Here is a 25,588-nt window from a genome sequence, read left to right on the forward strand (position 1 = left end):
CAAATCGAAACAAACATGAACGACTAGCGCGGAGCCAGGGAAACGCTTGCAGAGAGAGGAGAGCGAGCATCTGTAAAACAAAGCCGCCGTGGCGTCCATGATGCGGGTACCGTGCTGATCTATGAGAACATGTATACTCTGTAACAAAACATGTTAAAGCAAAAGAGTGCACAAGCACCAAAGGAAAACACTATTGAAAAAGGATACCCGTAATAGGCCAATGCTCCAGGGAAGGGAACTAAACAGGATAAGGAAGGACATATAGTAAACAAAACCATACAAAAACAAGCTTTTTGAAATGGCACACGCTTTATTTAACCAATGGTCTACAAGTGGCGGAATGAAAGCCCACATACTGCATACAGCAAGTCTTCCAGCCAGCGCACGCGCGGCTTATGCTCGACGATTTATAGCAATATTTTTATTAAACATTGCAATGTGTGAATTTATTAAGTATACATTTGATTATAGTTATAGGTGCATTTTTGACAAATACAATAGGTCTGCTTTAGATATGTTGATGTGCTGTCCCCTTGATAAAGCCAATAGGCCTGCTTTGTAAATTTTGGTGTACTTACCCTTTGATAAAGTCAGTAGGCAAGCCTTACTTTCAATGACACCCTTTATATTGTTACATCAGTCAGCTGTGTACCCCCACGAGCGGTGAGGGGTTGGGTGCAGGCCCTAGTCTCAAGCCAGGCCCTTAATTTACGTTAAAAAAACAAATTCAATGAGAAGAAAAAAAAAAGGTTAATGTGGCGTTATAGATAGGAATTGTAATAATATCTTTCTTTAAAAAAAAAAAGATTGAACATGGAAATTCACACAAAAAACTAGAGGTTAAAGGGAAGTTATAGTTGGGGTGAAAATGTCAGTTAAACCATACCGTTTTAAATTAACAAAACTAGTGAATTTCACCAGTTAATAGTTAGCTCAACTAACTAGAACACCTGCCCTAAAGTAACTATAAATCTCGTCTTCTGACTGCAGCAAACTTTCTGCATTCACTGGGGTTCACTATTAACATGCCAAAGTCACACCTGACTCCCTCTCAGATACTCCCTTTCATAATTGTGGACAAAGTGCAGGTCTGCACCCATCGTCCAAAGCAGCAAATCCAGGATATTCAGACTATGATTCCGATGTTTTATGGCCTCCTGTATCCAGCTGGTAAAGCATGCCCGCTGGCATTTTCAGGCTCTGCAGGGGGACCTGAAATCCCAATGGGGGCAGCATCAGGGAAATCTCTCCGACATGGTCCTGATATCAAAGGGAACTGTGGAAGAATTGCTGTGGTGTCTGAAGAATCACGATTGAGTCAGAGGCAGACCCCTCTCCCTTCCCCATATAGTTCATAGCGGTGACAGATGAGGCTCCAGAATAGACTGGAGAAGGGCAACAACTGCCTGGAGCACGCCCACCTTCATCTGCAAGTCGTCGAAGTAAGGGAAGACTGGATGTGCTTCTACCACTGCCATCACGTTTGTGAACACATGAGGGGGGCCTAGTGAGACCAAAGGAGAGCACAGCAAACTGGAACTGCTCGTAGCCCACCATGAACCACAGGTAGCACCTATGGGCCAGCAACACAGGTATTTTGAAAAACACATCTGTAGGTCTAGCGCTACAATCCAGTCTCCAGGACCCAGGGCAGACAGAACATGAGCCAAAGTGAGCATCTTGAATTTCTATTCCTCACGAAGAAGTCGAGTCATAGATCTAGTATAGGGCAGAGGCCTCAGTCTTTCTTCAGCACCATAGAGTAGCGGGAATAACCAGGCCTTCTTCTGGTGTGTGGATGTAGGGCTCCCTAAAGGGACTTGTAGGCTGTAGCCGCGGGAGGGGCAGGGGACTGGGCAGCACATCCTTTTTAGGCATTGTGGTCGGTCCTCGAAAGGGCTGGGCAGGCTGTTCGACTGGGTATGGCTGGTACGGTGGACACCCAAAATACCCTCCAACATCCACAGCATGGACGGAAGGACTGCTGCTGTGGCCGTATCGAAGGGGAAATCCAAAGTGATCTGGCAGTGACCCTGCCGGGCGCTGCATTAGCCTCGTCACCAAACAAGCGGGAGCCAGTGAAGGGCGAATCGATCAGAGATGACTGGACATCCCCGGAGAACACAGTGAACCATAACCAGGCATGCAATGCAGCACCACTGTAGAACCCATGGCTCTACTCAGGGAGTCTGTGGTGTCCAGTCCACACCGGATGGCTAACGTTGCCGCATTTCTGCTGTCCACCAAAGCTTAGCAGGGAATATCAGCCCAAGAGGCATGCGGTGTTCAAGGACCACAGGGCAATGCTGGTGGAAGAGAATATGCACTTCTAAAAGGTGTCCAGCCTCGTGGATTCCCAGTGGTAGAATGCGCTTGGGTTAATCTTCGCTTGAAAGGCATGCACCACCAGGCTCTCAGGGTAGGGGTGCTGGGAGAGGAAAGTTGGGTCTCCCAGGGCAGGATGATGTCAACAGGCTATCATTCGGTACACATGAGCCCCTGTGCAGGGTTTCACCCAGGCCCCTAGGAACACTTTAGTGAGGGCTTCATTAAAAGGGAGAAGGGCTCAGGAAAGCACGCTCCAGGTTGAAATACCTCTTTCAAGACATCTGACTTAACCTCGACAGCTGGAGATTGTCACCGGGATGTGCAGGAGGCTAAGTTGCTCAAATATTGCCCCTTCATCTGAAGCTTAGCCCATAGAGGACAACACGCAGGAGTCAAGGAAGGTATCCAAACCACTGGCGTCACCCAACCCTCATACCAGTTTTCCTCTTCATTGTCCTTGAGAGGATCATACACCTCTTCCTCATCTACCATCCCCCAACCCCTCTCAAGAGGGTAGGGTCCAACAATGGGATGAAAGTCCAGGGGATTGTAGGGTCTGGACTGAACTGGAATCAACATCGAGCGGCGCTCGGAATTACGATTGACTAGTTGTTGAGCATCGCTGAATGGGATGGAGCTGGAGTGGATGGTGACATCCGTGGTGGCATCAACCTGGATCAGAGAGCCCAGCTGGCTTCGAGGACAAACCAGCCGATAGTAGCCCAGCAAGAGAAACTCTTAGTTTCATGGGGCCTGAAGGCACGCCAGAGAAAGTCGGTGGCCCAAAGATGGCATACATGGCGGCGCAGAACTCCTTACGTTGGACGGATGTCGCTCCACAGCTGGAGTGCCAGAGCAGGGCCTAGAAGTAGGAGGTCGAGAGGGGAAAGCTGAAGAACGCTCCAAGTTATTTTTGTTGTGCTTCTTAGACTTACTAGACTTCCACGAGGAGGGCTTGGAGTGGGAAAATGATTCTCCAAGTGAAACTGCTCCGAGATTCACAAAAATGACTTGGAGTCTTCTTTTAAGACGTCATAAGGAGCTTAACGGCCTGCTCACGAATCACCTTCGGACGCATTAATTTGCACTCGCCGCAGGCCATAAAGTAGTGTCCCCAAGTACCAGAGACAGACCAAGTGGGGATGGGACACAACCATCTGCCTGTGACAATCCACGTAAGGCTTAGACCCCGACATTTCAGCAGGGGGCATGTCCCTAGCAAACACAGCCTGAAGCTAAAAAATGGCGACAAAAAGTGGAAAGAAAAAAACTGCTAGAGCGCCAGGGCGGTGCTTTATCGTCACTGCAAAATCACTTCCAACACGCCCGATGTCTGGTCGAACAAACCCACCTAGCGGTGAGCAGAGGTACTGCTCAAGAGTTGCCAGATCCAGTTTGGCACCCGAGTAATGGCACAGATTCATCACCTTGGAAGTCTATCAAAAATCTAGTTCGTGCTCTAAGAATGTAAAATTAAGACACATTTTCTATAAAGTCTAAAATATCTTCATCGGAAAAAACTAGTATGCTGAAAAAAACAAAATGGTTACTTATCAGTAGGAGTAGTTTTGCAGCTTGAAGAATGTTCTGCATTCACATACTGTGCATTATTCCGCCATCTTGTGGATGGGTCCGGAATAGTCCTTGGTTTTTAGATTTGCTTCTTGTTTTTGGGTGCTGTCGACCACCATTTGGTGCCAGGTACATCCCCTGTGCGACGTCAGACAGCGCCCTGGAGGTTGTTGTGCGTAGAAGCCATCTTCGGATTCTTTTTTCGGTTTATGTTCTTAGTTAGAAGTCCTGTCGATGGTTAGATAATTACCACAAATCTCTTTACCACCGGTTTGTTTTCCTTGCAGGGGAGGTCGGGTGGGTCGCATGTGAATCCAGAAAATTCTTTAAGCTGCAAAACTACTCCTACTTGTAAGTAACCATTTCGTAGTGCCCTCCTTACATCCAGGGTAAGGAGGCTTCTTTCTCCTTTAGTCTTTGGGTTTTTGAGGAAGACCGGGAGGAGGATACTTTGGTCCAAGTGGTATTTGGATACCACCTTTGGCAGGAACTGTGAGTTTGTCTTTAGAATTATCTAGTCTTTGTGTATTTGCATGCATGCTTCCTGTATGGTTAATGCTTGTAACAAGCTTACTCTCCGTAAGGATGTTATAGCAATGACAAAGGCTGTCTTAAAGGCGATGTGCTTGAGTTATGCCTTATGCATGGGCTAAAATGGTTTTGTCATTAGTTGCGTGAGCACTAGATTTAGACTCCACATAGGCACTGGTGCTGTTCTAGGGAGGGGCAATTCTTTTTGATCCTTCTAGGAATCGTTTTACGACGGGCCTTATGAAGAAGCTTTTGCATGCTTTTCCCCTGGAGTATGCTACGATAGCAGCGAGGTGCCCCTTTATGCTCGAGTAGTTGATGTGGCTGTCTAAGTGATGAGTTAGATAGGTGATCACTGTTTCTTGTGTGGTGTTTGAATTTATGTGGTTATTAGCTGCGCACCAGGAGGTGTATCGCTTCCATTTTGCGGCATAGCATTTTCTTGTTGTTTGCTTTCTCGCTTCCTTTAGGATTTCCATTGCTCGTTGAGGTGGCCAAACTCTACGTGCCAGGCCACTAGTTGCAGCGTCTTTGGCTCCAGATGGAAGATCTGGCCCTGTTGCATTGTCAAAAGGTCCTTGTATGTTTTGATCTTGATTATTCTTCCCCCGGACAGCTTTAACAGGCTTGAGTACCATATCTGTCTTGGCCATTGCAGGAAATTGAGAATTAGGTTTGTTCCTGGATGTCTTGCCCTTTCTAGCACTCTCTGGATTAGGGGTATTGGAGGAAAGGTGTATGCAAATGCCCCTGACTAGTTTAGTGACAGGGCATTCCCTCTTGAGAGATGGTGTGGAAACCTCGAGGCAAAGAACTGGCGTTTCTTGTTCTGTATTGTTGCAAACAGTTCCATCACTGGTGCTCCCCAGATACTGAAGATGTATTGTACTGTTTTGTAGTTCAGCTCCCATTCGTGGGAACAGTTATTCGGTCTGCTCAGTTGATCTGCTGTTGTGGTGTCCACTCCTGGAAGATGTACTGTATGCAAATTGATCGCTTGGGATACTTTCCATTACCAGATTTCCTGTGCTAGCTTGCTCAGTGGGAATGATTTTTTACCTCCCTGTTTGTAAAGGTAGAACATTGTTGTGGTGTTGTCTGTTTGGATCAACACAGTTTTCCCTTGAATGTGTTTCTGGAATGCTTTCAGTGCTAGGAACACAGTTTTCACTTCTAAGTAGTTGATGTGTTTTATGGAATCCTGTTTGTTCCATTGACCACTTCCTTTCAGCTGCTTTAGGTGCGCTCCCCATCTGCTGAGGGATGTATCTGTAGTGATCGTCGCAGTAGGAGTTGGGGGTCATGAAAGGTCTGCCTTGTGTTATGTTGTTGGATGCCCACCATTGTATTTCTGCATGCAGGCTGTGCGTAACAAGATCCTCCCAACTCCCTGTGGCTTGGGACCTGGTCAGCCATTTTTGAAAAGGGCGCATGTGTAGGCAGGTGTGAGGAATGAGTGGTATGCATGATTGAGCAAGGATTCTCCTTCCGTTACTATTCAGGAATATGTTGCTCTTGCAATGTATGTTATGGAGCAGGATAATTCAGTGACCCGCAGAACATGGCACTGCCCACGAGAGTGGCTTTGTAGATTTTGTTATTTGCCCGGAATAGCCCTCTATAGGTCCACAATGGGCGTTTCAAGAAAGTGTTGTATGAACATGTGGACTTGAGTCAACCCATTGTGTACACCAGTGTTTTTGTATTAGGACTGTCGCATAAAATTAAGATTAATAGGTTTGTTTTATAACGTTGAGTCTCGTTTGCGGCCTAATTTAAGATCGACAAGGATTTTGCTTTTATGTGTTGGAATATAAAAATTGCCGTCCCCCCCCCCCACCCGCGTTGGCACTTTCAAGACGATGTGACAAGAAAGCTGGAAACTCTTTTTTTTTTCCAACATCATTGCTGCCGCTTCGGGAGGCTGCGCAATTCATTTGAGTGCACTGTAAAGCTGAGCCACCATTGCAGTGCCAGGAAATGATGCATTAAGTCGCGAGGAGCGTGGCTAATTATGTAACCAGATCATGGCAGCAGGCTGCTGAAACTGAGGGGTACAAAGTAAAAGCCCATGCATAAAGTTTAAAACGGGGGTGGGGGGGGGGGGGGGAAATCTCTTACCCTGTACGCCCAAGGTGAGCTTCTTTCGGAAGGGAGCAATTTTCTGGCAGTGTCCGCACCAGGACGCGTAGAACTCAGCGAAGCGGGTGCTGCTGGAGTTGAGCAGGTGAGAGCCGGCCGCTTCGGGGTCCAAGATGACCAGCGGGTCTTCCCAGGAGTACATGCCGGCCAAGCCGGGGGCCCACAGGGCCCAGAGGAGCCACAGCACATGCATCTTGGGCATCATTCGGAGAGAAGACATGGAGAAGGCGGAGCGTGGGCTGAACCGCCGGAAGGCGGGAAAGCAAAAGCAGGCCATGCACGCGTTGAGGGAGAAGAGTATGTGTGCACTGGCTGGGGGCGGCTGGTGCGTGTGTGTGTATTGGCGCAGTTACTGCATGCAGCTGGCTTGCGTGGACAGAAGGGAGACAGGAGATGTGCACATCGCGTGTGTCTGTACGGGCGCGTTCACATTTGCTCGCTAGGCGAGACTTAAAAATAGAAAATCAGGATACAGGGCCTCACTTTTAACAAAGATGCCTTTCGCTTTTGCTGTGGTTTCGTTTAGGAAAGAAAACATGCCTGCAGGTCAGAGGCTTTTGGATAGGGAAAGCAGCAATATTGTAATAATTTTGCACAGGGTGGTGGGAGGAAGCAGACTTCTCCCGGGCCCTATTCACTACACCCCCAAGCAAAACAGGAATATTTCTCTTCCGTCAGCAGCTCTTCTTGGGACTGCAGCAGCACAAGACACACTGGCCATGAAACAAGTGGAGGATCAGGTTAGGTTTCCATTCTGTTTTATAGTTTGACACACTAAACACAGAGAATGGGTATGATTTAATTTGAAGTAGCTTTAGTTTAGCCAGTGTCAGTCAGTATTTCTTTATTCGATGATTAAAAAACATCATAAAAACACACATATACAAACAGTTAAAAATTAGAATTAAATCATTATCCAGAATCCTGACTGAGATTACACGTTTAGTAGAAGAGGAGACTAAACAAAACATTTCATTAAAAAAATAACAATCAGATTGGCTCTCTAGTTGCCCTTAATCGTACCGCAACTTTGATAAAATTCATGATACTACAAAGTGTCAGGGGGTCGGCCGCTTTTTGCAGGAAAATTAATGCATCTTTGGCGTGTGCTAATTTAGTTTGCTTTAAGATTCCTACTAGGAATCTGCGCCTTGGCATAGAATAAAAAGGACACAAAAGTACAAAATGAAGGGTGTCCTGCGGAGACCTATTGTCGCAGCCGCAGGCACCCTTCTGCTCAATCGATGATGTAAAACCTGGTGGATCAGCCAGTAAATAATGTAAAAGATTGAGCCTAAAACGAGCCATTAAAAATCTATCCTGCGCGTTGTGCATGAGATACAAATACGGCTCCATCCCCTCCTGGTTTTTTACCAGGCTATGGGCATTCACGGTGCATTTAGTCCCTTCAGCCTCTGCTCTACTTTTGGTTCTCTGGGCCAGGAATAATCTCTTTATAAGCAACTTGTCTTGCGACACAATTCTCAATGGATTTAAAAAAAGATCCTTGCGGCCCAGGTTTTCCAAACTAGTCAATACATATTTCAACCATGGTATACTCGAGCTTCTGTCCCTTCCCATGCAGTCACTTATAATTTGTCTACTTAAAGTCGCCTCAGGGTTTAACCAAATTCTCATCCATGCCAAAATGGGTCTGAGTTTGACCAGATCTTCTAGATATGGCCTCCCTAGTTCTCTATGGGCTATTACAGCAGGGATGCTCTGTGGTATCTTCAAGATTGAGCGTAACATTTTGTTTTCCTCCCGCTGTAACTGCTGGGTATTTACAAATCCCCACACTTCTGCACCATAGATGGCCTTAGAATAGCAAATAGATCCATAAAGATTCATTGTTTGCTCGGGAGACCATCGACCCACTCTTCACCCATAGCCTGCAATAGCGCCATTAGAGGATATCAACTTGCAGCAACGTTCCTCAACCAGGGGTTTAAATTGCAAGGAGCCATCAAACAAAAGGCCCAGATACGAAAAGGCCTGCACCTTTTCTAGTGTGTGGCTACCTATTTTGTAAGAGAAGTTGTTACAGGGTTTTTTGCCAGCCAGCATCACGTATGACTTGCCCAAGTTCACCGATAGGTCTAGGGATGCCATGAACTTTACAAAACCGTCTATTAGCAACTGTAAGCTCTTAGGGGTGCGTGCAAGTAGGACCGCGTCATCAGCATATAGGAGAACCGGGATGGGACGCAATCCTACACTTGGGCAATCAGTTTTTAAATTAATCAGGAACTTCTCCAAGTTATTAATGTAGAGTGAGAATAAAAAGGGGGCCAAAATACAACCTTGCCTCACCCCGCTAGAACATGGAAAAGATTCAGTCAGCCCTCCCTCCATGTTATAGCGTACCCTTGCAGAAGTATTCCTGTGTAGTTCCCTCAAGATGTTAATCAGTCCCAGGTCTCTCCCCAAATGTGTCATCATGGACCAAAGATTGTCCCGATTTACATGGTCAAAGGCGGCTGCCAGGTCCATGAACCCCAGATAGATAGCTTCATTGCTAGCTTTGGTATATTTCGCTACCAGCATGTACAGGTTCAAACATTGATCACTTGTGGATCTCCCTATTCTAAAGCCGTACTGAGTGTCAGAGATGATGTTATTCTCCTCGGTCCACTCAGTCGGGCGGTTCAGAATTACCCGGCCCAATATTTTGGCTGACACATCGATCAGTGGGATTGGACGGTAGCATTGTGGATTGTCCCTGTTCCCCTTTTTAAAAATCGGGACGATTATGGCCGTTGACCAAGTTCGAGGTAGGCCCAGCCTGGTGGCGGCATTTATCACTCTCGTGAGTATTGGGGCCCATAGCTCAATATTACTCGGGAACAAATCAGGTGGTGTCCCATCAGGACCAGGGGCCTTGTTTTTTGTCAGCCCCTCTATTCCCACAGTGATTTCTTTTAAAGTGAAATGTACATCCTGCCCCTGCTTAGTTGTCCCCCCCCTCCTCTGAATTGGGTACTGTGCTATAATTATACAGTCCCTTAAAATGTGTAAGCCACTGGTCCGGGAGAATATTTGTCCCAATCACTGGGGCATTCTTGTCCAGGAAACAGGGTTTATTAATTATACTCCAGAACTCAGTGATATCTCTCCTTTCTGCGGCCTCTCTTAAGTCAGCCCATGCTTCGCCCTGTAGAGTTACCTTCCTTCTCTTAATCTCTTTCTTGTATGTCAGTCTACACTGAGCTACTTTTTGTTTATCCCTTGGCCTTTCCTTAAGACTACCTTTAAGATCCCTTAAAGCGCGTGAACAGTCCCCGTCGAACCATCTCGGGCAATCAGTTCTCCTTATTGGGGCATTTGATTTTAAAAGCCCATCAACCAAGTTAGTTATCTGCCCAAATGCTTCAATTAACGGTAACCCCTCCACTGTGGGATCAAGGCACTCATTAATAGCGATTTTCCCTCTGTCCATAAGGGATTTGTAGAAGTGTTCCCCATAGTTTAGCCAGTGAATAAACAGTCACACTCAGCCCAGAGAGCCTGTTGCTTGTATATGGGGCTGAGCAGGGGAGGTCTCTCCTGAGGGGCAATCTACCAGTAGCAGGAGGACTGATCTGTCAGGTCAGGGGGTTGGCTATTTTTGTCTGTTTGTGGTCTGTTTATGTTCTTCAGGGCTGTTTTTTTGCATTTGATTACTACAACCATTGCCTGCAGCAAGCACAAATGTATGCATCTCCCATATCTTCCAAAATAGCCATACAGCGTGGCTCTGCAAGCTCAAAACTAATCTGATTTATAAATATGGGGTTTTCTATCTGATCTGCTAATGAGGCCACGTTTATTTTGGTTTACGGGCCTATTTTCTGTCACAGTCCAACCATGCGCCTGAGAAGGGAGGCCGATGTGCTGTCTTCTGTGATCCCATGACCGTGGCCTCAACACTGTTAAGAGGAAAGCAGGTCTTGGGAAGTGAGTCGATGAGCGAGGAAACAAAGTAATTTTGCTTTCTTTTGAGAGAATTAGTGGGTAAAAATAGGTTTCTTGTACTGCTGCAGTGACTATGTTTCTAATCCCATAGCCATTCAAGTCCCTCTTTGTTACTGAAGAGACAAAATTACCTTAAATGAATTCTTCTCTTTGAAGAATGAATCTTCCACCCTGAGTCTTAAAAAAAATGTTTGCTCATTCCAATAGTTTATTATAGCATATAAATACATGTTCTTATGTCTTTATAGGTGTGCAGAACAACAGGAATTTTGGGATTGGGATATGGTGTTAATGAAAATACAACTTTCAGTATTTTTCAGAGGGCAGCATTAAGAGTTTGTGGATAGAGACATGCAAGGCTAGTGCTTGCATTGGAAGGGGGAGGGACAGCAATGTCAGCTGCAGGAAATACAGATTATGGCCTGGTACCAGCACTAAGCAGAACTAACAGCAGTGTCAAAGTCTGTATATTGTATTGTAGTGATATAGACAAGATGTCAAACGACGTGCATATCTGTGTCTGCGTATGTGTCCACTGATATGTATGATGGTGGATGAGTGTGTGCGCCTGTTTGTGTGATGGACGTGGGGAGGGGAGGCCGTCTTTTTATTCCCAAACTAAGACAGAAAAACCCTAACAGTTTTGTTGAGTCTATCACTTTTAAGGAAAAGTGCCTTTAGTTTTTCTTTCTCCACTTTGACAAAAACCTCTAGTTCAATGGTAATTAATTAAGAAGGAATATGCTACTTACCAGTATGCATCTGAGCTGCAGACCTACACAATATGCATAGATCGCCATCTGGTGTTGGGTCCGGATGTTCGCACTTGTTTTTGTCCTGGAAAGTCTTTGAAAGTCACGAGGTAGGTGACTCCTCCTTAGGATCATAGTGCGTATGGGCATCAGCTCCATCTTCAGATTGTTTTTCGCCAGCAGGGAAATTATGGAGCTTTGTAAGAAACAGGAAGATGCCCTTGTATGCCCTTGTATGCTGTATCTAAATAAGATAATACTGGAACAGATAAAGGAAGCCGGGGAGGCGGGTGGGCGTGTGTAGATCTGCAGCTCTACATGCCAAGAACAGATGCATACTGGTACGTAGCATATTCCATTCGAGGCATATGAGCTGCAGATTAAACACTATGATTAGATTGTATAGCAGTCCCATTCCTTAGCGGCGGCCACCAGTATCTGTTGCAGTAGTCTGAAATAGGGTTTTGAGTACAGCTTGGCCCACACTAGCTTGTTGTTTTGATTGCGCTTGTTGTTTTGATTGCACATCTACACAACAGTGTTTTGTGAACGTGTGCGGTGTAGACCATGTAGCAGCTTTGCAGATGTCATCTAATGAAATGTTCCCTAAAAATGCCATAGAAGCCCCTATTTTTCTTGTAGAGTGGGCTCTAGGAGGAACAGTTGAAGTACGTTTTGCTTTGTGGTAGCAAATTTGTATGCATTTAACAATCCATCTGGCTATCCCGGCCTCTGATATGGGATTGCCTTTGTGTGGTGGTGAGAAAGAAACTAAAAGTTGTTTAGTTTTTCGAAAAGGTTGTGTTCTCTCAATGTAAGATCAATGCCCTTTTAACATCTAAAGTATGAAGAACTCTTTCTGCGACTGTGTGGTTGCGAGAAGAATACAGGCAACTCCACATCTCGATTAAGATGGAAGTGAGAAATGACTTTAGGGAGGAATTTAGGATTAGTTCAGAGAACAACCTTATTGTGATGGATTTGTAAGAATGGTTCCTGAATAGCTAGTGCTTGTAGCTCACTAACTCTTTTTAGAGAAGTTATGGCCACTAGGAAAGCAACCTTCCATGTTAAGAATTGTAGCTCACATTTATGTAGAGGTTCAAAGGAAGGTCCCATTAGTCTTGTGAGAACAATATTTAAATTCCACACAGGTGAGGGTGGAAGTCTGGGAGGAATTATCCTTCCATAAAAGCTTTGGTGGCAGGTACCCTGAATAGATGTTGCCTATTTTGTAGATATGCCGCTATGGCAGCAAGGTGTAGCCTAATAGACTAAGTTGCACCTTTGTTGGTGTAGTAGGTAGCTTATGATGTGTTGGATAGACACATCTAGGGGATTGATGTTATTGGTATGACAATATATCACAAATCGTTTCCACTTGGCTGCGTAGCTGGCTCTAGTGGTAGGACGTTTAGCCTTCTTAATGACGTTCATACAGTCAGGAGGAAGGTTAAGGTAACCGAATTCTAAGATTTCAGGAGCCAGATCTCAAGGTTCAGCTGAGCTGGGTCCGGGTGTATGATCTCTCCACGGTTCTGGGTTAAGAGGCGTGGTGAGAGGTGTCATCTTTGGTGCGGAACTACTGACAGTTCCAGCAATGTGGTGTACCACGGTTGTCTGGCCCAAGTTGGAGCAACTAGAATGAGAGTCAGTGAGTGTTGCCGTAGTTTGCGCACCACCAGTGGTATGAGTGGGAGAGGTGGAAAGGCGTACGCAAATCTGCCTGACCAGTTCATCCATATCGCATTGCCTTTGGACAATGGGTGTGGGTATCTGGCGGCGAAGCTTGGGCATTTGGCGTTTTCGTGGGTGGCGAAGAGGTCTATCTGTGGTTGCCCCCACATTTGAAAGAATGGTTGAAGAACTTGTGGATGGAGTTCCCACTCGTGGATCTGTTGCGTTTGACGGCTTAACAGATCGGCTATGGTGTTTTGGACTCCTGGGACATGTTGGGCTAGGAGAAAAATGTTCTGAGGTATAGCCCGTCTCCATATGTTCTGTGCTAGCTGAGAGAGCTGCAAAGAATGTGTCCCGCCTTGTTTCTGTATGTAGTACATGGCTGTCATGTTTTCCGTGTGGACTAGGACAGTCTTGCCGGATATTTGTTTTTTAAATGCTTTTAAGGCTAGGAAAATGGCCAGCAAGACCAGGTGATTGATGTGGAATAACTTTTGTTGAGGTGTCCATCTGCCTTGCATGGTGTGATGTAATAGGTGAGCTCCCAGGCCGGAGAGCGATGCGTCTGCTGTCATGACAATTTGAGGAACTGGCTCTAGGAACGGTCCCCCTTTGGAAAGGTTTTTGGTTTTCCACCACTGCAGAGAGCGATGAGTGCGACCGTCTATCAACACCAGATTCGTTAGCTGACCTTGAGCCTGGTTCCAGTGGCGTGCTAAGCACTCTTGTATGGGACGCATCTGGAGTCTTGCGTGAGGCACTATTAATATGCAAGAGGCCATCCTCCCTATGAGTTGCATGAACACTCGAGCTAGAAGAGAGTGATGCGGCAGAAATTTGGGTAGGAGAGCGAGAATGCTTGCTATCCTGGCTGGACTGGGATAGGCTAGCGCTTTTGAGGCATCTATTGTGGCGCCGAGGTACTGTTGCGTGTGAGGGGGTTGCAGATGAGACTTGGTGTGGTTTATCGTGAACCCCATGTTGTGGAGTGATTGGATAGTCACGTGAGTGTGATGAACACACTGGTTGTACGAGCTGGCTTTTACGAGCCAGTCGTCGAGGTATGGGAAGACGTGAATGTGTTGTCTCCTTAGATGGGCTGCAACTACTGCTAGGCACTTTGTGAATACCCGTGGTGCTGTTGTGACTCCAAAGGGAGTACTTTGAATTGATAGTGCTGCCCGTCCACTACAAACCTGAGATATTTTCTGTGAGCTGCGTGAATGGGAATATGGAAATAGGCGTCCTTGAGATCTAAGGTAGCTAGGAAGTCGCCCTGTGAAAGTAGAGGGAGGACTTGCTGAAGTGTGACCATGTGGAAGTGGTCTGATTGTATGTATAGGTTTAGTGGCCCGAGGTCTAGAATAGGTCTCAGAGAGCCGTGTTTCTTTGGTATGAGAAAATACAGGGAGTAAACTCCTGTGTTTTGTTGATGCAGGGGAACTAGTTCTATTGCACTTTTTTGTAGTAAGGAAATTACCTCTTGTTTCAGTAGTGACAAATGTTGTAGTCTTCCCACGACAGGAGTGGAATGGTCCGGGGGAAGTGGAGGGAAGTCATTGGGCAGGGGTGGAGGCAGAGCGGGTGTTGTTAGTCTTGCCTCTGCCCTTGTTATTGTTGCCTCGGTATCCCCCTCTGTGGTAACCTCTGGTGAAGGTGGACTGGGTGGGAGCCTTGTAAGAGGTGGATTGGGTATCAGACTAGTATCCCCTGGAGTTGCCCTTGTAGGATGAGCGACGAAAAAAACTTCTGGGAGCTTGCGATTGTGAGAAGTTGGCCTGATATAGGATGTCACTAATTCTAGTGTACACCTTGTATCAGTCCAAACAACCCTTATGGTGATTGGTTGTAAAGTCAACCTTATAGACCAGCTATGCTAGTGGTAGCATGGACAAGAGCAGTCGTAGGCTAAACTCTGAATGGCATGTGAAGCCAGCTGTTATACCATATGTAATCCCTTGAATACCAAATGAAAGGACACCACAACAGATATATATAAAAATAGAATGTATTTATTCTAGTCAATCCCTCAGCACTCTTTATGAGATTCGAGGTAAGTACAACACAGTCTTATTTAAGCATACATTAAGTCACACAGGTAAGTAATACAGTTAGGCCCTAGGGGCCACGCAAACCATATACTAAGTAAGTGGTATAAGAACCACTGTCACGAACACAGGATAGGCCTAGGCCTAGGCCTAGGGAATCTCTGGGGCTGCACTATACTACCAAAGGTTAGGAAGTGGGAGGCCCACGGGATTCAGGTGCAGAGTGGAAACACTCACGCGTAATGTGTAAAAGTCGATAGAAATATAAGTTATCAGAAATTAACAGTTTTAGGACACTTCTGGTACCTAGCCCACGGGCTGCGGGTGCATAGGTGTGAACTTGCGTCGAGTTTCGTCGTCGACTCCTATGGATGCCTGAAGAAAAGTTGCTGACAGGCAGTCAGTGAAGAGTGTCAGGTGGATCCCAAGGAGGGGATCAAGAAGGAAGGAACCTGCAAGCAGAAGGGACAGAGTCTAGGTCACCAGCCAGGAGCCGGGAAGGAACCAGGCGATGTCGTGAAGATCCAGGTGAAGAGGTGAAGCTTGTCGCAGCAGTCACGGGTACCAGGAGGTGAGCTGTCCCACGAAGGCTCTTGCTGTCGGCGGCGTCGAAGTCGAGTCAGGACCCAACAAGCCTTGGCAAGCGGAACCCACGCAGGATGGAGGACTTGCTTCTGGTGCAGACCAGGAAGGTCTGAGGTGCTTCTCTTTCACAGAGGAGCGGGTGCCAGTCTGGAGGAGCCGGACCAGCAAGTTGAAAACAAAGGTTAGTCGTCGCAGAAGTCACTAGCCAACGGGCCAGCAACCAGACAACACGTCGAGCAACTCAGGTGCAGAAGGGCCCCACGCAGAACACGTGAAGTGTGGGGAGCTGGTGGTCTTTGCAGATGGTGCTCGGGATGGGGGCTTCTCAATTCCCCAAGCACAGCCTCGAGGGAGCCTAAAGTCGCGCTAGTCAGGTACTAGCCACTTTTCCCAAGTCGCCGGTCCCACGTCCCTCGTCACCTCCACGGGTCTCAGCTTCACTGTAGATGTGGATCTGGGTCAGAGGTGTCTGGAAGTCTCGGCGCTGGTCAGTCTCTGCAGTCGTTCCTCGTAGGATCAGTCGCAAAGCAAGCAGCGGTCGCTGGATGGTGCCTGGTTACCCAGGGTGGTCACTCCTTGGCCACAAGGGAGATTTCTTCAGTCTTCTTCCTGAGGTCGAATGTCGAAGGTCCAGAGTTTCTGTACAAGTTACAGATTCAGGTTAATCTAATTTAGCAGGGCTCAGCTACCTACTGATATACTGGGCTAGTGGGCTGGGCTACCTGCAAGGTCCTTCCTATGGGTGGGACCAGGAAGGGGAGTGGTTACACCCCCTTTCCTTTGTCCAGTTTCGCGCCAGAGCTGGGGCTGGAGTGCCCCAGCGCCGGTTTGAACTGGACTATGCATGGGACACCTTGTGTGCCCCAGGCAGTGTCTAGTGTCATTCAACCCTCCCTGCCCCAATACACTAAATCCTGTCTAGGGTGGTGCTCGCACCTCCCAAGGCAGGAAACCTATTGTCCAAGCCTCCCTCGCTGGAAGGACTCCCAGCAGCAGGAGGTCAGACTTGTGTCTGTGGCAGCATCATCCATTTTGTGATGCTGTGGCTCTGGTTAACTTTAACCGGGTAAGTAGGTTTCAACAGGTCTTCTCCCTCTAGAAGGGAGGAATAATATCCTCATTGCCAGAAATGGTATGGGGGTATTATTCCAAAGTGTTAGACACCTTACACAACATGTTTTGATAAAGCCAAACCATAGTTACCATAACCGTATAAGATTATAAGGCGCTTTAAGAGTATATGGTAGGCTATATCATAGAACAGCTATAAGGACATGGTTCCGAAAGCTGCAGACAGGCTCAGCTCATGCTAGAGCACCATCTCACATGTTACCAAGCACTCTGCCTCCAGGATTGTTAAGGCCTGCCATAGGAGTGGCTGATAGGTACACATGTGTCTATATATAAGGTAGGTATAGGAATACTACACCTAACCAAGGAGTGATTACACGACCTTGCCCCAGCTGAGTGATCAGCCAGTTGTGTCACAATGGAAGGCCAGGCCAGGGGTGGCACAATACATGCTGCAGCCCCTGGTAGGCCTAGGGTACACCTATGCCCTGGGTACCTAAGGTACACTGTACAGGGGCCAATAAGGTGATCCTAACCAATTGGGTTATGCACCTAAAGTACATAGTATAAATTTAGAGAGAGAACAGCTGGGCTGTGGGTCTGATTGGCAGGCCCACAGCCACATCTAAGTCGAAAACCAGTGAAGCAAAAGCAAAAGCAAAAAGTGGGGGTGAACATAGAAAGCAGACCCTACTCTCCTACAGCGATTGCAAGGCTCCCACTGATTTGGCTGTATCTGTGTCCTTTTTCATCTTCTCAAGGGATGCATCAACATTAGAGCCAAAAAGGTGTTGTTGGTTGAATGGTTGGTTGAGGATAGAGTTTTGCACTTCATATTTAAAACCGGAAATGCGTAGCTACGCGTGCCTGCGGAGAAGGACGCTTGTGTTTACTGCTCTGGATGCCGTATCTGCCAGATCAAGAGCGCACCGGATGGAGGTGTTGATGATAATTTTCCCCTCTTGTACTAGGTCGTTGGCCTTAGGTTTGTATTTGTACAGGAGGTGTTGGAGTAGGGACTCCAACTCATCATAGCGAGCCCTATTGTATCTGGCTAACAGGGCCTGAGTGTTTGCGATGTGCCAAATGTTAATTGCCTGTGACGCTGTTCTTTTTCCAGAGGCGTCCAGGAGTTTAGACACTTTGTCGGGCGGAGCTGCATCACTTGATGACCTTTTCCTAGCATTTGAGACCACCATGGAGTCTAATGGAACAGGGCCCTTAATGTAAGCTGGGTCTGTAGGGGCAGCTTTGTATTTTTTCTCAATTCTAGGATTGATGACTCTAGCCCTGACAGGGTCCTTAAATACTTCTGTAGCATGTTTAATAACCCCTTTGAGCATGGGTAAAGTGGATGTGGACCTTTGGGTGGTGTCGAAAGTGTCCATTAAAAATCCTCCTCGACCGATTCTGTATGCAGGTCGACCCCATGGTACTGGGCAGCCCGGTGTATCAGCTGATTAAAACCCATGGTGTCTTCTAGTGGGGAAGGCCTAGAGGGGTAGATGTCCTCTTGCGGGACATTAGGGACATCAGGCATATTATAGTCATCCCAGGGGTCAGGGGAACCTGGTGGACTGGGGTCATCTAGTGGCAGTTCGTCACCGTCTCCTTTGTCATCATATGTGTCGTCATCGTCTACTGGTGTAGGGGATGGCGTAGAACGAGGTTGGGGAGGTGGAGGAGGTGGAGAAGGGACCCTAATAGGTGATGTGGATATATATTCCTCTTTTTAGGTGGTGGAGCTGGTGCAGGCATGTCTAGTGGTCTTTTTCTGGAACTCAGTTAATTGAACAGTTTTAGGGTCTTGAGTTTTTTGTTGAGGGTCAGGTCGAAAAAGCTCTTCTGAAGAAGGTTGGGCGTTCGGTGTCCACTGTCGGCATCGAGGGCTTTTTCGGCGCTGGCTCCGGAGTGGTTTTGAGCTTCGAGCCGTGTGCTTTACCAGTCTCTGTGTGCTTCTTCGGTGTCGATGTTTTTTTTTTTAGCTCCGAAGAGTGTGAGTCTGAACTTTTGGGGAGTGGCTTCTTCGTCGGCTCCGAGTGTTTTTTCGGTGCTGGGGAGTCATTGGCCGGTGTCTTCGGTGCCGAGGGCTTCGGGGTGGAAGTAGCGGTCGGCCCTGAGGAGGGGTTTGGCTTCTTTTTTGGTGCCAATGATTGGGTTTCGGCGCCGGTGGCAGGCAGACTCGAGCTAGAGTCGCCGGAAGGCTTGATAGGCTTCTTTGCCAGGCCCGAGGGTGGGGCATGGGAAGCAGTGTGTCGGTGTGCACCTGAGCCCGAAGGTGAAGGTGTGACCGAAGCCTTCGTTGTTGTAGGGAGTGGGTCGGGGTCGACGTCTCTACTTACGACCCGTTGAGCTGGATTCACTTCTTCGACGTCGGTGTCATCGGCTTCGGAGGCGCTGATGAGGCCTTCTTCGACCCACTCCTCTGGAACATCGACGCCCTCTTGAAAGATGTTGTCGGGGATCGAACTCGACGAGCGAGCCATGGTCCTTCAAGCTACTCAATCCCGGATGATCTTCTTCGACGGAAAGAGGCACAAGCCGGACAGTCTCTGGCCTCGTGCTCAGGAGAGAGGCAGAGGTTACACACCTCATGCAGATCGGTGTCGGGAAACTTCGACCCACAGAGGACACTTTTTGAAAGGCGTCCTTTCCATGATACAGATGCCAGGGCTCAGGTCGGCCCGAAGACCTTCTTCGACGACAGGAATCGAGGACTTGTAGAGCTGGGCGCTGATTAAGGTTCGCGATCGAGACAATACCGTCGAAAGGGTGAAGGATTGCGCGTCGAAACAGGAATCGGTAACGGTTCCGAACTGGAGCGAGAGAAACACATCCGAACCCGATGGCGGAAAAAAACAATCTGAAGATGGAGCCGATGCCCATGCGCACTATGATCCTAAGGAGGAGTCACCTACCTCGTGACTTCCAAAGACTTTCCAGGACAAAAACAAGTGCAAACATCCGGACCCAACACCAGATGACGATCTATGCATAGTGTGTAATCTGCAGCTCCTATGCCTCGAACAATACATTTCCATGACTTCTTTGGAACATCTCCTATTCCAACATGGTGTGTATGGTCATGTGTCCACTTTCACAGCTATCACTGCCCAGTTCCCTGGTATGCCTGTTTATTGGCTGAAGGTGTAATTAAAACACAAGAAACCTATGTCCGTTGATAATGTCCAGAATCCCCCAGTGCCCGGACTGGCACTAAAGCCTTGCAAGGTGAAGGGGGTGGGGGGTTCTTTAATGCGGCACTGTACACAGGAATATGCTAAATAGAGGGTCTTCCTCAGTTGTCTCATTCCCTTTCCTGGATGCATGAAGAAATCTGGCTTGCACCGTGATTTGTTTGCAGGAGAACAAAAGACGTTCTGATGGCAAAGCATAGGAGATAAATGGTAGGAGCTCTAAAATTGAGCCAGGAATTCATTTTAGAGAATCAGGACAAAATTGAGGTTTGTGAACCATGCTTTCAGTGACCCTGCAAAGGCACAGCCCCCAGGGTTTCATGTTTTGGAGGGGGGTCCCTCACCCTCTAAGCTATGCCGTTGCAGAATGTGTGCAATGGCATGGAATAGGAGATAGTTAAATGCTCTGGAAAGCCACTCTGCTTTCCCAAGCCAGCCCCTGCAGTGTAAGGGGGCCCCAACTTTTCAGATGTCCCCCATTGAGCCCAAGACCAATGACTATCTGTGCAATTTTGGATACGCCGGGGTCCCTCATTATATTCTGTTAGGGGTGGGATCATTTTGCCTTATGCCACTGCTCAGTAGTTGTATATTTCTAACAAAATAAACCACCACAACACCGCAGCTAATTGTTAGTGACATGTGCGCATTTTATTTCATTAATGGAGAAGTGACAGTGGTACCACTACCACCCAAGCACCTCTCCCCTTTTAGCCTGACCACTCTTGAAGCAGAAAGGGTGGTCTAGGACAGTCAGTAATATGGTAGCAGCTTGCTGCCTGTATCTGGTATTTTCAAAGTTGCATTTACATTTGGTTTTAAAACCTCTGTTAAAAAAACATCGGAGCGCTCATGTCAACCTATGAAATACAAGTTACCTATCAAATTGTTTTTTACATTGAATCCAGTTTCTAGTAGATTGACATTTATTATATATTCAGGACTACAAAATACAGAAGGAAAACAGTAAAAGAAAACCTATTACAACAAAAAACACCTCTAGGTTAAACCAACAGTGCATTAATGTGGAATTCTGCAGATTCAGAACAAATAGCAGTCTGCAATGTATTGGTACTTATGTTCAAACCTATTTGGACATCAGTAAGGTGCAGTACAGTGTACAATTGTGCATTGTGTATTGCATAATACTGGCAGTAGGAAAAGTTGAGAGTGACTTGGGAAGGAAATATTTGGGAACTGGCTTTCATTTTAAAACAGTAAACACTGCAAGCTTTACATCCAGCTCTTAAACCTCATGCGAGACAGAGCTCATAAGAAGCACACTATTGTGCCTGCTGGACTAGCTACTGTTGAAGGGTTTACAACTAATCCCATCAACCAGCTTTTATACATACAATCAAACATGCAGCACGCACAGACTTCTACATATAGCACAACACTAAGCACACTACATATTTAGCAAAAAGACAGATCACAGATGCAAAAATAAGTCATCATGATTATAGCACATATACGCCTTGCATACTAAGCATATAGCACACACGTCACAACACACATACAGAAAACACACACACATCCTGCACAGCTGTATTTTCAGCTGCACTATGTCTCTCCCCATAGCTGATGCAGGTCTAGAAAGTGCTCCTGTGTAGAATCAGTTATTAATTCTTCATTAAAAACTGGGCATGGTTATTGTTTACATACAATACCTGAATTTTCAGCGAACCTCTACTGTCAGAAAGGAGTATTTAGTAACTAGGTGTGTACCAATCTTGACCCGCAGCCCCAACAGGTCATTGAGAATATCACTTTTTTGCATGTCTTGCACCACACAAAGCGGGCAAGATTTTTTTTTTTCATTAATATCTCTTTATTAGTGTTTTCAAGCATGAAAAAAAGAGAAAATCTTGCAGTATTGTTATTGTAGCTCTAGGACGGGAGCAGTCTTACTTCAAAGGGTTGCTAAGTCTTTTTTAATACTGATAAGTCTAGTCCGCCTTCGATAAAAATACACGCAATGGTTGAATCAGCAGTGGTGTAAAAACAGTTGCTCTCGCAGCCCAACAAAAATTGGCCATCATAGCACTGGATTCTTTTATGAGTACCATTTGAGATGAATTGGCTTTCTAACAAATGTAATTGAACGGTTGTTTAGGACTGCAAAATGCACTATTTGACCCACTTGAAGAAGGCAGGCGCTCTTGCTACAGTCTTATTTTTTTAGCATTGTGCGTGCAGTAGTGGAACTGGGCGCCGAAATCCGTAGAAGTGGGATGCGCTTGAGAAGGAAGTGGGTAACTTCTTATGAAAAGAAATTGGGCCCTTGTACTTGTTTATTACAAATTAAGCACTGCTCCACTGCATTGTGAAACAGATCTCAAACTGTTTCTTTATTTTTCAAATGATTAGTGAAACTGCTACCCCAAATGTATTTGGAAAAATTAGCCCGATGTGAAGATAATCATATTGCTTCATCTATCACTTTAAGACTCTTATTAATTAAATGCTTGTTTTGCTTTTCAATTCTCCTTTCTTTCTTTCTTTTTTTTTTAAAGGATCCTCTTCCTAAAATGCTATTTCACATCTTGCTTATTTTCAATTTATCCTTCCCAATACACTTTATCATCCCATAACCACTTTTTATATCACCAAATCACTCGTGGATCTGTATCCCAGGCCTTGTGACTCTTCTCTCCCATTGGTGCTTTGAAATCAACCTAGGATGGGATAAGTAGTTTATAAGCAAACAACGCCATTATGTGAGACACTAAGGCTAGTACAGTGACTCAATGGGGCCTACACCAAACTAGGAAACTGACACAGGGGCACCAAGAATGACTCGGGCGCCTACAATGGGCCAGCAACACTGTCAATAGCACACTGCCAAAGGAAACCAATGATGACATGGGGGCAATGATGTGACCACAGTGAGAAATAGGGACTTGCACTCGAACTCGAACACTAACAGGGGGACACTGGCACACTTGCAAATGGGCATTGTTATTAAGATAATGAGACAGGCAAATCAGCACTGACACTAGGGCACTGGAACTGGTGTACCAAAACAGGACCATCAATACTTACATGCGAACAGTGACACTGGGACGCGGACATGGGACACAAACACTCTGGAACATTGACACAGGGATGCCAGGGCAGAAGGATACTGGCACTAAACAGTGGGACATAATATTAGAGTGTGACACGATATACTGACACAGGGACACACTTGCCTGCTGTGTCTACTGCTGGGGAGGACTCCGTTGTGCTTGCCGCCGCCTTGCTGCCCTGTCGTCCGCCGGGGAGTGCTGAGTGCTGTGTCTGGGCTGCCCCCGCCGCCGTGCCGCTGCCACTGCGCGGCCGCGAAGAGGGCTGGACTACATCTCCCAGCAAGCTCAGCAGCACCACCCACCACCCGGTTCCCGCGCCTGGAGGCGTACAAAGGAAGGCAGCTCCCTTCGGGGAGCGGGAAACACTTGCCTGCTGTGTCTACTGCTGGGGAGGACTCCGTTGTGCTTGCCGCCGCCTTGCTGCCCTGTCGTCCGCCGGGGAGTGCTGAGTGCTGTGTCTGGGCTGCCCCCGCCGCCGTGCCGCTGCTGCTGCTGCGCGCCCGCGAAGAGGGCTGGACTACATCTCCCAGCAAGCTCAGCAGCACCGCCCACCACCCGGTTCCCGCGCCTGGAGGCGTACAAAGGAAGGCAACTCCCTCCGCCTCGCGGACGCGCGCGGGCGGCGCCGGGCTAAGCCCGGGCAAAGGGCGGGCCGTCTACGGCCGTCCAAGGCCGAACTAGGCAGGGCTGGGCCACCCCTCTTTCGCTGGCTACCCAAACTCAACAACTTGCTAATGAACCAGGTGACTGTCATTTGTTCAGTTTCATGTTTGGGCATAAGACGCCTGTTCCCAGTAGCCGCTGACTGTTTTCAGACTCATGTGTTTTACCACTTCCTTTGCAAGTTAACTTTGGTTCTTATTTTTCATTAGTGTTTTAAGTTTGTAAAATAGAACAAATAGTAACTCACTATGGCTACACAATCCACAAAAACAAGGCCCACCCTGTTAGGCGGCTCAGTGAGGGGGACTCTAGACCATTTTATTACTAGGGCGGCATCCGTGTTAGAAAAAGAGATCGCTATCACGGAACGCCGTCTTTCATTAGACCCAGTGTTCCAGAAGCGTTCCTCTTTGGGTCAAATCCAACAGGTTTCTTCTCCGCCAATCACGATTTTGGATCCTGAACGACCTGACGATTTTGGTCTTCCCGCGCAACTGTGTGATTCAATGAATATAATCCCAATTTCATTTGAAATAGGCATATCTTCTTCTATTTTGCAACCTTTAACGGGCACTTCCCCTGTGGACTCTTCCCTAACTTATATTGCATCGACTTCTAAAGGGAAATCCGTTAAAAGTAGGCTTCCTAGTTCAAAGTCTGTGGCAAAAAAAACGTATACTATCCCAACAAAAAAAAGGAGAAAAGTTTGCCATTTGGATGTGCCTAAAGCCATGCCCCAACCTATATTAACTCCCCCACGAACTAAGCAACCAACTCCACCGACACAGCTTCCCATGTCTCCTTTTTCTAATTCACTGTCAGATGTAGAGCGCATGGTAAGAGCTCTACTTTTACCTCTAGTAGAGAGAGTTAAGAACATTGAGATGCAACTAACATCTTTGGAAGCATCTCATGCCTCCCTTATCTCACTAAATACTGATTTGAATTCCTACTTGCGTAAGAATTCTACTGAGGTTACTACACACTCTCCCCTAACTCAAATAACTACTCAGTCTAATACATTGAACCATATACAGAACACACAAGCCTCCCAGCCCATACGAGAGAATCAACCCACCGCCAAGAGGGATTTGAGAGAAGACCAAATTATTAACCCCATAGCACCCCCGGGCAACAATAGTAATAGGCAGCCTCACCCAGATAATATACTGGATAAAAGTTCCCATATTGACTTGCCTCCCGAAGCGGCTCCATATGTAGTGACCCTAATGGTTGTTCCTGTTCTCGCCCAGGGTAAAACTGAGAGCTACCAGCAACTTAAAAACAAAGTAGTGCACTGGATGACTCAAAATAGACCACTCCCCCCTGAAATTAACGGTGAAATACTACATGTTAGGAGACTGAATTGGTTGGGTCCTAGACCTAAGGACAAACAGGGCGATGTCATTATAATTAATTTTCGAGACCGTAGGGTGTCACCATACATAGCGGACTGGTATACCCCGGGAAGGAGTCTTGGAATTACAACGGCCGATCTCAGTTATTTTTACCCCCGTTCCCTCTTGACAAATTTTTCACTTCCATATCCACCACCGAGGGCTATCACTGAGATACCTCATTCTATCATTCCAACTTCAAACAGATATGCTATTCTATCAGGACTGGACGAACAGGATTGACTCCCCAACCTTGAAATCACGACTGATAATTCCCCTATCACGATTGACACTTCTAATTTACATCTTGTAGAATTAAATTCTTCTACCACGGAAAACCCAGGAGTTATACATATTGACCGACCAGATTACTCACCTGAATCTTCTTCTACGGATGTTTACCCTGGTTATGAGTTATACGATGCATATAATGTGTCTTTAGTCTCCTGGAACGTAGCAGGACTGGCCGATAAAATAAGTGATCCTGCTTGGTTGGCATTTGTTAAAAAATACACCATCATTTGTCTTCAAGAGACATGGATGGAAGACAATAGCGCTTGTATTGAAGGATATCAAAGCTTTATTAGCCCAGCAATT

General features: G+C 46.8%; 1 protein-coding gene across 1 annotated transcript in view; it reads right to left on the reverse strand.

The window, feature by feature from the left end:
• The window catches only part of DCUN1D4 (defective in cullin neddylation 1 domain containing 4), a 455,220-nt gene that overhangs the window by 211,708 nt on the left and 217,924 nt on the right, over window positions 1-25,588 (reverse strand). The window lies entirely within an intron of this gene.

The sequence above is a fragment of the Triturus cristatus genome, chromosome 2_2 (assembly GCF_964204655.1).
Source record: "Triturus cristatus chromosome 2_2, aTriCri1.1, whole genome shotgun sequence".
Taxonomy (NCBI): Eukaryota; Metazoa; Chordata; class Amphibia; order Caudata; family Salamandridae; genus Triturus; species Triturus cristatus.